Here is a 13,287-nt window from a genome sequence, read left to right as displayed (position 1 = left end):
CCCGTTGTGGAATCATCAAGATTCCACAACGGGACAGTTGTCCCGTTGTGGAAACATCAAGATTCCACAACGGGATTCTTGTCCCGTTGTGGAAACGTCATGATTCCACAACGAGACAGCGTTTCGTTGTGGAATATCCGTTGTGGAATCTAACATTTGTAGTAGTGTTACAACAATATTACCATTAGCAGTTAATATTATTGTCCAAAGACTTGATATTGATGTTGCATTAGGTATCTTGAGATGGGATTTGCCATTATTTGAATTTTATTGCTTATTAAGGTTAATTTTTTGTGTATATATGTTTATGTGATTGTATTGTTCTATTTCAGCTGTTGCTACTGTATCTGCTAATCTCAATTCGATTCCGGTCCTTAATGGTAACAACTTTAAGGATTGGAAGGAGAACATGATGATTGTTCTTGGCTGCATGGATCTTGACTTATCGCTTAGAATGGATAAGCCGGCTTCTCTTACGGATGCTAGTTCCGCCGATGATAGACGGATCTATGAGAAGTGGGACCGTTCTAACCGAATGAGTCTTATGATCATCAAGCGTGGCATACCTGAAGCTTTTAGGGGTGCGGTGTCTGAACAGATCACCAATGCCAAAGATTTTCTTGCCGAAATCGAAAAGCGCTTTGAAAAGAGCGATAAGGCTGAAACGAGCACTCTTTTAAAGAAGCTTATTTCAATGAAGTTCAAGGGCAATGAAAACATAAGGGAGTACATTACGGAAATGTCTCATATTGCTTCAAAGTTGAAATGAATCAAACTTGAGTTATCGGATGACTTGCTTGTCCATTTGGTCCTTATATCTCTCCCTCCTAAATTCAGTCAATTTCAGGTCAGTTATAACTGCCAGAAAGAGAAATGGTCTCTTAATGAGCTCATTTCATTTTGTGTTCAAGAGGAGGAATGATTGAAGCAAGATAAGACTGAAAGTGCTCATTTCGCAAGTACCTCTAAAAGTAAGAATCTCAAGAGGAAAAATGAGGCTGCTAAAGATAAAGGTCCGACACTAAAGAAACAAGCCCAACAGGAGCTTCCAGAGGGTTGTTTCTTTTGCAAGAAGCATGGACGCGAGAAGAAGGAATGTCATAAGTATCGCATATGGCGTCAGAAGAAAGGTACATTCCTTGCTTTAGTCTGTTCTGAGGTTAATTTGGCTTCAGTACCTAGAAACACTTGGTGGTTAGATTCCAGTGCTACTTCTAACATAAGTGTTTCGATGCAGGGTTTCCTGAGCTACCGAAGGCCAAGTGATGCCGAGAGACGCATCTGTGTTGGTGATGGCAAGTCGGTAGCTGTGGAAGCAATTGGGCATTTTAGATTGTTATTAAGTACTGGTTATTATTTGGATTTAATAGATACTTTTGTTGTACCGTCTTTTAGACGGAATTTGGTTTCTGTTTCTTATTTGGACAAATTAGGATATTGTTGTTCATTTCAAGACAGTGTGTTCAGTTTATCTATTAATTCTAAAGTTGTTGGGACCGGTTCACTTCTTATTTATGACAATCTTTATATGCTTGAAACTGTTGCTTCTTATGATGAAACCTTGAATGTGGAATCACGTGGTACTAAGCGCAAATTAAGCAATGAGAATTCAAGTTCTTTATGGCACAAGCGATTAGGTCACATTTCTAGAAATAGAATTGAAAGGCTTGTTTCCGAAGGAATTTTGGATCAAATTGATTTTTCGGACTTTGATGTATGTGTTGCATGTATCAAAGGAAAACAAACTATAAATAAGAAAATTGGTGCATTAAGGGAAACAGACGTCTTAGAGTTGATACATAAGGACATTTGTGGACCATTTCCTACTCCTTCTTGGAATGGTCAACCATATTTTGTATCATTCATAGACGACTATTCAAGATATGCATACATTTTTCTTATTCATGAAAAGTCCCAAGTATTGGACGTGTTCAAATCATTTAAAGCCGAAGTTGAAAACCAACTCAACAAAAGGATAAAGAAAGTCAAATCTGACCGTGGTGGTGAGTACTATGGTAGATATGACGGCTCAGGTGAACAACGTCCGGGACCCTTTGCCAGATACCTAGATGAGTGTGGTATCGTCCCACAGTACACTATTCCTGGGTCGCCCAGAATGAACGGTGTTGCTGAAAGACGAAACCGGACTCTTATGGATATGGTAAGGAGTATGATTAGTCATTCAACCTTACCAGAATCACTCTGGGGAGAGGCATTGAAGACCGTAGCCTACATTTTAAATAGGGTACCAACTAAAGCCGCTGTCAAAACACCTTATGAGCTTTGGACCGGGCGAAAGCCTAGTTTAAAGCATTTTCATATTTGGGGTTGTCTTGCTGAAGCAAGGCCTTATAGGCCGAGTGAAAAGAAATTGGATACCAAAACAGTAAGCAGCTACTTTATTGGGTACCCTGAGCGATCAAGAGGGTATAAGTTTTATGATCCTAAAGTAAGACAATCTTTGAGACGGGAACTGCAATGTTCTTTGAGGATATTGAGTTTGGTGGGAGAAATAAAGAAAAAGACTTTGTCTTTCAGGAGGATTCGGACTCAACAATTCCTATTGAGGAAAGTTTGATTCCTATTCCAGTTACTTTTGATAATGTTCAGGATTCTGTTCATGTCATCAATCAAGAGCAACAAGACATTGTCATTCAACCACCTGAGGTTCAAACTCAACAACCTCAAGATCAAGTGCCTTTGCGGTGATCCACTAGAGAAAGGAGAAATGCTATACCAGATGATTACATAGTTTTTCTTCTCGAAAATGAGGATGGTTGTGGTGTGATGGAAGATGACCCTGTCAACTTCCAAAATGCCATGAATGATACAAACTGTGTAAAGTGGATTGAAGCGATGAATGAAGAGTATAAGTCTATGCAAGACAATAAAGTTTGGGAACTTGTCCCATTGCCTGAAGGAAAGAAACCTATTGGTTGCAAATGGATTTTTAAAACCAAAAGGGATTCGAAGGGTAATGTGGAGAGGTATAAGGCTCGTCTTGTAGCAAAAGGTTATACTCAAAAGGAAGGGATTGACTTTAAAGAGACCTTTTCTCCGGTTTCATCAAAGGACTCTTTTCGGACAATCATGGCACTTGTTGCACATTTTGATATGGAACTCCATCAAATGGATGTCAAGACGGCGTTTCTCAATGGAGACATTGAAGAAACAATCTATATGGTGCAACCTGAAAACTTTGTGTTGGGAGACCCAAAGAAGATGGTTTGCAAATTGACAAAATCCATTTATGGACTAAAGCAAGCTTCCCGTCAATGGTACCATAAATTTCATCAAGTGATTCTCTCGTATGGTTTTGAAAGCAATGTTGTTGATGATTGTGTGTATCACAAGTTCAATGGAACTAAACATATGTTCCTGGTTTTATATGTCGATGACATACTACTTGCCACTAATGATAAATGCATGTTGCATGAAACCAAGAAATTTCTATCGAATCATTTTGAGATGAAAGATCTTGGTGATGCCTCTTTTGTATTAGGAATCCAGATTTACCGAGACCGTTCTCGAGGTGTACTTGGATTATCACAAAAGAGCTACATCGATAAAGTGCTCAAAAGATTTGGCATGTATGATTGTAAACCAGGAGACACCCCTGTCGCTAAAGGAGACAAATTCAGTCTCAATCAATGTCCTAAAGGAATTCTTGAGATTCAAGCAATGGAAAGGTTCCCTATGCTTCGGAAATTGGGAGTCTTATGTATGCTCAGGTTTGTACGCGTCCGGATATTGCGTATATTGCTGGAGTTTTAGGCAGATACTTAAGCAATCCAGATATGGATCATTAGAAAGCAGCCAAACGAGTCATGATGTACTTGAAAAGAACAAAAGATCACATGCTCACATATAGGAGGTCAGACCATTTGGAGATCATTGGTTATTCTGACTCCGATTTTGCGGGATGCCAAGATAGTAGGAGATCCACATCAGGCTATGTCTATTTGTTGGGTGGTGGAGCTATATCACGGAAGAGTGAAAAACAGACTCTTATTGCTTCATCCACCATGACAGCAGAATTCGTAGCATGTTATGAGGCATCCAACCACGGTATATGGTTGAGGAATTTTGTCACGGGGCTGCGTATTATGGAAGGAATTGAAAGGCCGCTTAAGTTATATTGTGACAATAAATCAGCCGTAATGTATTCCAACAACAACAGGAGCTCGACAAAGTCGAAACATATCGACATCAAGTTCTTAGTTGTTAAGGAAAGAGTGCAAAGTGGACAGATTTACATAGAGCATTTAGGAACAAACTCCATGATAGCGGACCCTCTTACAAAGGTTCTACCACCGAAGGTCTTTCACGAACACACTTCTCATATGAGTGTTGTAGAGCTTCAGGATATCTAGATTCGGTGGGAGTTTGTTTATTTGTTTTATTTATGTTGTGTGCTTTATGTTTGCTGGTGTTGTTTGTAAACACACATATTTATTGTTTCCGATCAGATTTATGGTATTAGTTTATTACATTTTGCATATTCAGGATAAAGTTTGATCTCTTTAAAGTAGGATCGGATGAAATTGATATGAATAGATCACCTTGCATATAATTTTATCTACCACATATTCATGATTGATCTATGTCATTTGATTATATTGATGTATGTGACCATTGACGTGTTTAGTTGTGATTGATACAACGAAAACAACTTTGATCCTATATTGATGTAATTGATGGACGAGATTGTAATATGTCACATCATGATAATGACAAACATTTTCTGCGCGCTAAGGTTGATACATTTATTTTATACATGCATAGTCCAGTGGGAGATTGTTAGAATAATTTTGGGACTAATAATGTCATTAAATAAATGTGTTGGGTCATTATTAATTAAGTCAAAATTGATGTGGTCTAATTTAGAATAAAGTTTGTGACTTAAGGATATATTTGTCATGAAGTTATTATGTGGCTACCATAAGTGCTAATCTAATTTGATGAGGGGCCAAATTAGAAATAAGCAATAGTTATTAGTAACTGCCTGGCAGTTATTAATAACAGGGTAGGTCCCTGATTGCAGTACGTACGATAATTTTCTTGTATCCCCGTCAACAAGAATTCTCCAGACTCAGGCAAACTGCAATCAGAAGACCATCCAACTCTTGGTGTTTGCAATCCATGGATTCAGGTACGCTTCCGCTACTAAGATCTATGGTTTGGTTTCTCTTGAATTGAATTATGATTATTTTTTAGGGATTCAAAACCCTAACAGTTCGAAAATCGACGAAACAACATGTCGTTTCGGTGAGTAAAAGCCGAGAGTTGTCGTTTCAATATGTTCGTATAAAAGTTGAAATTTTTCTTGGACTTTCGGCGAAAGTCGAATGAAACGAAAAAAAACGCTGTTGCAGATGACGCACGAAGAAGAAGAAAACAAACGTAATTGAGCAAGAGTTGGTTAATTGCTCATTTAAGTCCTCAGCTTTTAGCCTAAGCTTCACTTCTGACCCAAAATTAACTTTTTTGTTGCAACTGGATCCTTAATTTTGTTGCAAATGGGTCATATCCATTTAATTCCTTATTCAAGTCCACAATTAAATGGATAATATCACACATAGTCTAATATATAATATCACACATTTAAAAATTATATATAGTATCCAATTCTATTATATATAATATCACACATACTATGAGACAATTCTAATAGATAATATCACACATTTATAAATTATATATATTAAATATTATTAATAGCACACATTTATAAAATATTATATATATACAATTTTCTATTAAAAAAGATTATATACATAATGTATTTTCTTTATATATGTTTAAAAAAACAAAATATGGGTATTAAACCCAAAACATTATTATACATATTACTTTCAACAAAAAAAATAAATTACCAATACGTATAAATACGTACTAAATCTATAGATATTATATAGAATATATTTTTCAAGTTTCAAAATTCAAAAGATACATATATATATATATATATATAATTATGTATTATCTTTTTAATATATTTTGCCACATTATTTCCGTTCGGTTTTCCATCGGCATGTCGGTTTTCCATGAAAAACGGCATTTGAAAACGGCATTTCACTTGCCCTTTTTCCACAATTTTTCCGTTGGGTTTTCCATCAAGAAATAAAAAGGGAAAAAATATTTTAAACAAAATACTTGAGAGGATAAAGTACACTACTACAAATTAACATATTGGGTGCGGAAGGGTATTAGGTGCGACATGTCGCACCTAATAGTCGCACCTAAGCCCATATTAGGTGCGACATGTCGCACCGGATTCTCGTCCGGATGACTAAAAATTTCGCTAATGTTTAGTGTTATTCGGTGCGACAATGTCGCACCTAATATGAAATTGTCGCACCTAATACCTTTAGGTGCGACAAATGCCGCACCCAATGAGTTTTAAACTTAAATTTGTCAGCGAATCCCGCCGAATTTTTTTTTGGATCTGGGATTTCATATTGGGTGAGACATTGTCGCACCCAATATGATTATTAGGGTTTTAAACCCGACTTTTCTCATTTTTTCACACATTCATTCACTCTCTCTCTCTCACACCGTCTCACAAGGTCTCTCTCTCTCAGCCAGCCCCCGTCGCCGTCCTTCCCCGCTCCGCCGCTGCCGACTCTCCCTGGTACGTCCCCATCTCTCTCTCTATATCTCACCGGCCGTCTCTCACCGTCTCACTCTGTCTCTCTCTCTCAGCCAGTCTCCGCCGCCGTCCCTTTCCGCTCCGCCGCTGCCGGCCCTCATTGGTACGTCCCCTTCTATTTCTCTCTCTCTCTCTCTCTCTCTCTGTCTCACCGGCCATCTCTCACTCTGTCTCTCTCTCCCAGCCTGCCCCGCCGTCGCCTGGACCAGCCCCGCCCCGCCGCCTGGACCGGCCCCCTGCCTGCCCGCCCCACCGCCGCCTGGACCAGCCCCCCGCCCCGCCGCCTGGATCGATCAGCATCCTCCCTCTATTTCTGATTTTGTAATTTTTTTTAATTTAAAAAACATATTAGGTGTCGCACCGGATAACGTTTTTTGTCCTAGTGGTAATAAAACAAAATAATATTATAACAAAATAAAAGGTTTTTGCACTTTTCTTTACTTTTTTTTTGTTAGTAGTCCTAAAAATGATTAATCTTATAAGGAAATAAAATATGATTAAACATACACTAAATTAAGTTTATATGATAATTATTTTATAAATTTAAAATTGTGATCTCTTATCTTTAGACCAAAAAATCTAAGATAAAAATCAATAGGACACGTTGCACCAAAGAATATGCTCTGGTATATTTAAAAATAATTAGAATGTCTCACATTGATTGGGTATTTGAGCAATGTGCTCCTTATAAGTGTTTGACATTCATCCACTCTTGAGCTAGTTTTTTAGTGTAAATTAGGCTCTCACTTCTAATAAAAATCAATACTTAAGTTGGGTAATGGACTAATTTAAAGACTAAGTTCAAAGGATATTTGGTCCAGAAAATTAGAATTCTTCCATTTTTCGACACATGTATGGATATAAATCAAATTTTGGATAATTTTAAGTCATAATTGATCAATCTTCCTTTGAAATCTATTTTACTCTGAATTATTTCTTGTTTATTTCAATGAATTGACATGTCACACACGATATCATGCCTTAAAATTTGCATTTATATTTTAGAAGAACATTCTCCAATATATTCTTTAACGATGCTTATAACAATTATTTAAGCGACGCCCCACTTTAATTAAGCGCCAAGTCTGACGTGGCACAACGTGGGGCGATGCTTTTTCAAAAGCGACGTCTCACACCAATTACGTCGGTCGATATTGCATAGATCAAAAAGCGACGCAATTTTTCTAGTACATCGCTTTTTGAGCGTCGCAAAATGTCCATTTTATATTTTATAATAGTGTGTGCTACATTGTCAAATACAATAGAATTCAGTATTTAAGTGTAAACAAAATATGGTGTGTAAAAATGTTATATTTTTATTTAGGCATTACAACGAATATGGATATGGCTTGGTACACCTGTTACTGTTACATGTGCCCACACTTTAAGAGACTATCTGTTTATCCAGCTTCTTGAATAGGCCAAATAAGTGGGGGTACAAATGAAATAACTACACTCATATATCCATTTAAATATTAACAAGTATTACATGTTTACCCAAATATATTTGGAGTCGCCATAAGCGATAAAATTGTAATTCCAACTCTTATCTCACTTATAGAATAGTATTTAACGTTCTTCACTCAAAATACTCAAACCATATATCGTTATGTGTATTAAATGTAATACATCTAAATAGTGTAAGTTTGGTGTAGGAGTATTGTTACAACTCTTTGGGTAGAACTCATCCCAAAAGCTAGCTACTGGGGAGAAGGTGCCCAAGTGGTTATAAACTCGCATACTAAGCTCATCCTTTAGTGATGTGGGAGTGTCACATGTCGATCTCATACTTAGTAATGTGAGAATCAACTAGGATCGTGACATACCATCACGCTTCGGACACCAACGTCCACGTCGGCCCACTTTGGACGACCTACTCTTGCTTTTCCTGGTCATCCCTTCTGCAAGGCGAGTTGGGGGTGGGTAACTCTAATACCAATTGTTACAACTCTCTAGTAGAACTCATCTTTAAAAACTAGCTATTACGAAGAGGATGCCCAAGAAATTATGAACCAACATATTAAGCTCATACTTTAGTAACGTGAGACTCTCACATGTCAATTTCATACTTAAAAACTGATAATCAACTAGAATCACAATATTTCTTCACTCAACCTTAGCCATATATTTGTCACGCCCCGAAAACCGGGACGTGAACTAAACGAGGATAAGCAATATTAAACATAATTTATTAAACACTAAACGAGTAACTAAACATCCCACAATGCATACTCAATCATTCACTTTACAGATCTAAAGATAAACAAAACAGAATGCGGAAATATCACAAACTTTCATAAGCAAACGCTTATATACTAACCTGCTAGACAACGAAACAAAAACTTCAAAAACTTGACGACGTTAAACTCCGAGGTCGTCCTAACCCTTCTTCTCGTTTCCTAATTATAAGAAAAATTTGAGGAAATAGGGGTGAGCCTGAGGCCCAGTAGGTGCTATAATAATGGTTTGATTTTAAAAAGATTTTCGAAAATAATACTTAACTTTATAATATTACTATTCTTTTCACGTGTAATTAAATCACCATACACGTACAAGTATACCTTGCAGAAAAGTAAATTGCAGAAATGTAAATGACAGAAATTTAAATGTATTTCTAGATACATCTAAACATGTACTATTTCCTGAGCCGCCTGCCAACTTAACCCGTGGTAGTCCTCTGATCAGAGCAAGGTGCACTCTCTGCACCGTATACATGTGCGTGTGAAACCGGCTTATCCAAGATATACGAAACATTTCTTTCGTAAATACGAGATATATGTATAATATCGAAAATATTCTTAACTTCTTAATCGGATATCCCGAGTTGAAGTTCCGCCACATTTTATAAAAACGGTTCTAGGTTCTCGTGGCACGTTCACAAATATTTTCATTTAGAAAATAATATATACATGAGACCAAACCATAAAAATCAGGATAGAAGGGTTATAATAACCTACCTCGAGAATAAGCGGCTATGTCGCTCTTCTACGAGACGTTCGTTCATCCTGTGAACTTGAACGTTCACTAAAACTGAGACTTCAAACGTTCACTGACTCCGTGAACCCTATAAACGAATTTCTGTCTTGAGTCCTATCACGGTAAATCAAACCGATCCTGAATCAGAATTCTGCGAGTAATTCACGATACTCAACTCGAACGTACGATTAAATAATCGTAGAATCGTAAGGCATATCCAACAATAAAGAATCCAAGTTCTCAGAACAAAACTTCAACGATACGAGAACGTGTAAACTCGAACGAGAAATTATGATAAATTTCAAAACCGAGAAATAATTCTAATAAGCGAGAATCGTCTTCCTTTTTTTCTTGAATTTCAAAAGAAATAACTAACTTTTCGTATTGCTATGCTTGAGAAACCGAGAAAATTGAACGTTAACTTCGAGTCGAGATTTAATTTCTCAAAACCTTAAACGAGTTTCTTGAAAAAGATAAGCTCACTCATTATTACATTTTTTTCCTTTTCAACTTACATTCGAACTTGGCACTAAAAAAAAAACGTACTCAGAACGACTTAAAATAAGAAAAAAAATGTCTTCACGTACTAACTCGGACCCGATCCGTACAAAATAACTTTAAACCTCGTGACAACATAATAACTACAAAATAATATTTCGCTAAACTCTAGACGGACGTCTCGCTACTTTCCGAGCCAAAACCGAAGCATATATTTTTTTTCCTCTTAGTCTCCTCTCGGTCTAGTCCGGCCTCGACTCGTCGATGCTCGCGCGGCGGCTCCGTCATTCCTCGGGCCGCGTCCTTGCCATCCCGAACTCGCTGCCCCGCCTTGTGTAACCACCTAGAACGAGCTAAACTCTCGACAACCAAAACAAACAACGAGACCAAAACACGTTAACGAGTCATAATTTTAATCATCACTACGAACCCGAGCTAAGAAACCATAGCAAAACATTTTCAAATCATTAACAGCTTACAACCAGAATTTCAAAATAATATCACACGGCCAAGCAAATTAACTCACGGCCAACATAGCAAAATTCAAACCAACCTCGTCCAGAAATCCCGAATCAAACACAAACCCAACCTCAAATCAATTCAATAACCATGAAAATAGTCACAAAAACTCCATACCACGTTCAAAATAAAAAATCCCCAATTTCAAACATTCTTAACCCTAACTTCAAATTTCCGGCCAAAATACACAAATCCACAAACAAATCCTTTCAAATTCACATATCCAAGGTACTTAATTTAAAAGATTAATCTTAAAACTTCGAGTCGCTACAATATTAGTAGCTATCAAAATTGGACGAGTTATTATATCCGTAAATAAAGATCCAAATGTGAAGTGAAGCCATATAACATCTAGCAAATTTAAAGACAATTTGACAAGTTTTGCTATTGAAGTTTTCATAAAAGAAATATTTGTTACTCGAACTTACGCCATCAAATGATATCAGTGACATGGGTGGAAGTCTCATCACTTGAACTACTTCACTTGATCCTATCGCGATTATATATTGTTCATAGTTACATAATCATTACGCGTTGAATTGACCACACTTAAGACAACTCTTTCTTTATTTTGAATACTTTAAATTATTTACGGGATGTTAATTTATCAAATTATTATTTTTTTTTAATATTTAGCTATTTTAAAGAAAACAACAAGTACAATTTTACCAACTTTGCAACCCTACCAAAGAGTCACGTATATAAATTACAAATCTTAAAATATTTTTTCACTTGCCCTTTTACACATTTTTTCCGTTCGATTTTCCATCGACATGACGATTTTCCGTAAATCAGGAGCCTCGAAACGGCAACGAAAACGACATTTTTTTTCCAACATTGTACATTGAAAAAGATTTCTTTGAAGAAAAAAAATATATTGGTTAGACTAATATGGCGATTTTCACGTGCACGCAACTTCTATTGGTAAGAAGAGTATAAGAAAGTCAACCACTAAATAGTCAAGAGTCAAGACTGTGTTTTCTTTTTTATTTCTCATTTATGTGGGTCAGTCAGTATAACACTTTATTTATATATAATTCTGTAGTCTGTACTTGTAGTGAAGGTCCCAATACCCAATCATAAAAGTTATATCAAGCAGCAGCCATTGATATCACAAATTATAATAACAGCACACCAGCAGCAAGGAAACCACTTCGGACCATTTTAAAAAGTAAATTGTTATGTATAATTATAGAGTAAATAATTACTAAAAAAGTTAACCAGGTTATTTTGTTAACTTGATAGTCCCACATCGACTGAGTATTACGATCATGGGCTCTTTATAAGGCTTGTGGGTTACTCTTCTAATTACCAAGCTTGGTTTTAGATGGAACCCTACACCTTTAATATGGTATCAGAGCGGGGCTCATTCTCGGTTGTGGGCTACCTGGTCGGGCCTATACTTCACGCTTCCAGTGCCTGTGCCGATGTGTGCCCGTGCCTGTGCGCGTGAGGGGGTGTATCAAGGATAGTCCCACATCGACTGGGTGTTACGATCCTGGGCTCTTTATAAGGCTTGTGAGTTACTCCTCTAATTACCAAACTTGGTTTTAGATGGAACCCCACACCTTTAAGATGGTATCAGAGCGGGGCCCATTCTCGGTTGTGGGCTACCTGATCGGGCTTATACTTCACGCTTCCAGTGCCTGTGTCAATGTGTGCCTGTGCGCGTGAGGGGGTGTATCAAGGATAGTCCCACATCGACTGGGTATTACGATCATAGGCTCTTTATAAGGCTTGTGAGTTACTCCTCTAATTACCAAACTTGGTTTTAGATGGAACCCCACACCTTTAAGATATCAAGGATAGTCCCACATCGACTGCGTGTTACGATCCTGGGCTCTTTATAAGGCTTGTGAGTTACTCCTCTAATTACCAAGCTTGGTTTTAGATGGAACCCCACACCTTTAAGATGGTATCAGAGCGGGGCCCATTCTCGGTTGTGGGCTACCTGATCGGGCCTATACTTCACGCTTCCAGTGCCTGTGCCGATGTGTGCCCGTGCCTGTGCGCGTGAGGGGGTGTATCAAGGATAGTCCCACATCGACTGGGTGTTACGATCATGGGCTCTTTATAAGGCTTGTGGGTTACTCCTCTAATTACCAAGCTTGATTTTAGATGGAACCTCACACCTTTAAGATGGTATCAAAGCGGGGCCCATTCTCGGTTGTGGGCTAATAGCTAAATCTGTTTTTGGCGATCATTTACACTAGTACAAAAAATAGCATTGGGTGCGATTTTTTTCGCACCTAAAAGTCAAAAATCGCACCCAATGACACCTTTAGGTGCGACTTTTCCGCACCTAAAAGTCCGCACCTAAAGGTCTTTGGGTGCGAAAAGTCGCACCCAAAAGTCATGACTTTCGGGTGCGACATTTAGGTGAGACTTTCCGCACCAAAAGTCGCACCCAAAAGTCACCAAGAATTGTTGCTTTAGACATCACTCTATTATAAAGTGACTTTAAATATTTGAAAAAGTAATTATTATCAATGCTTTAGTTGTCACCTGATTTAAAAGTGACTTCGATTCTTAATTTATTTATAAAAATAAAATAAAAAATTAAATACATGCACACAAACACCAACCGAGCCAAAAATCACTCCAGAATCATCAAACTAATCTAAAAAATTAAAAGCCCCAAA

At 37.5% G+C, this 13,287-nt stretch overlaps 1 pseudogene; it reads left to right on the top strand.

Annotated features, from left to right (window-relative positions):
• The first annotated feature begins 399 nt into the window (after window positions 1-399).
• On the top strand, window positions 400-1,266 carry LOC149387604 (uncharacterized; annotated as a pseudogene).
• The last annotated feature ends 12,021 nt before the right edge of the window (window positions 1,267-13,287 follow it).

Source organism: Urtica dioica, chromosome 8, assembly GCF_054948205.1.
Source record: "Urtica dioica subsp. dioica isolate 48M chromosome 8, U.dioica_male_clone48M_v1_H2, whole genome shotgun sequence".
NCBI lineage: Eukaryota > Viridiplantae > Streptophyta > Magnoliopsida > Rosales > Urticaceae > Urtica > Urtica dioica.
The sequence above is the reverse complement of the archived record's forward strand: the minus strand, read 5'-3'. Positions and strand labels throughout refer to the sequence as shown.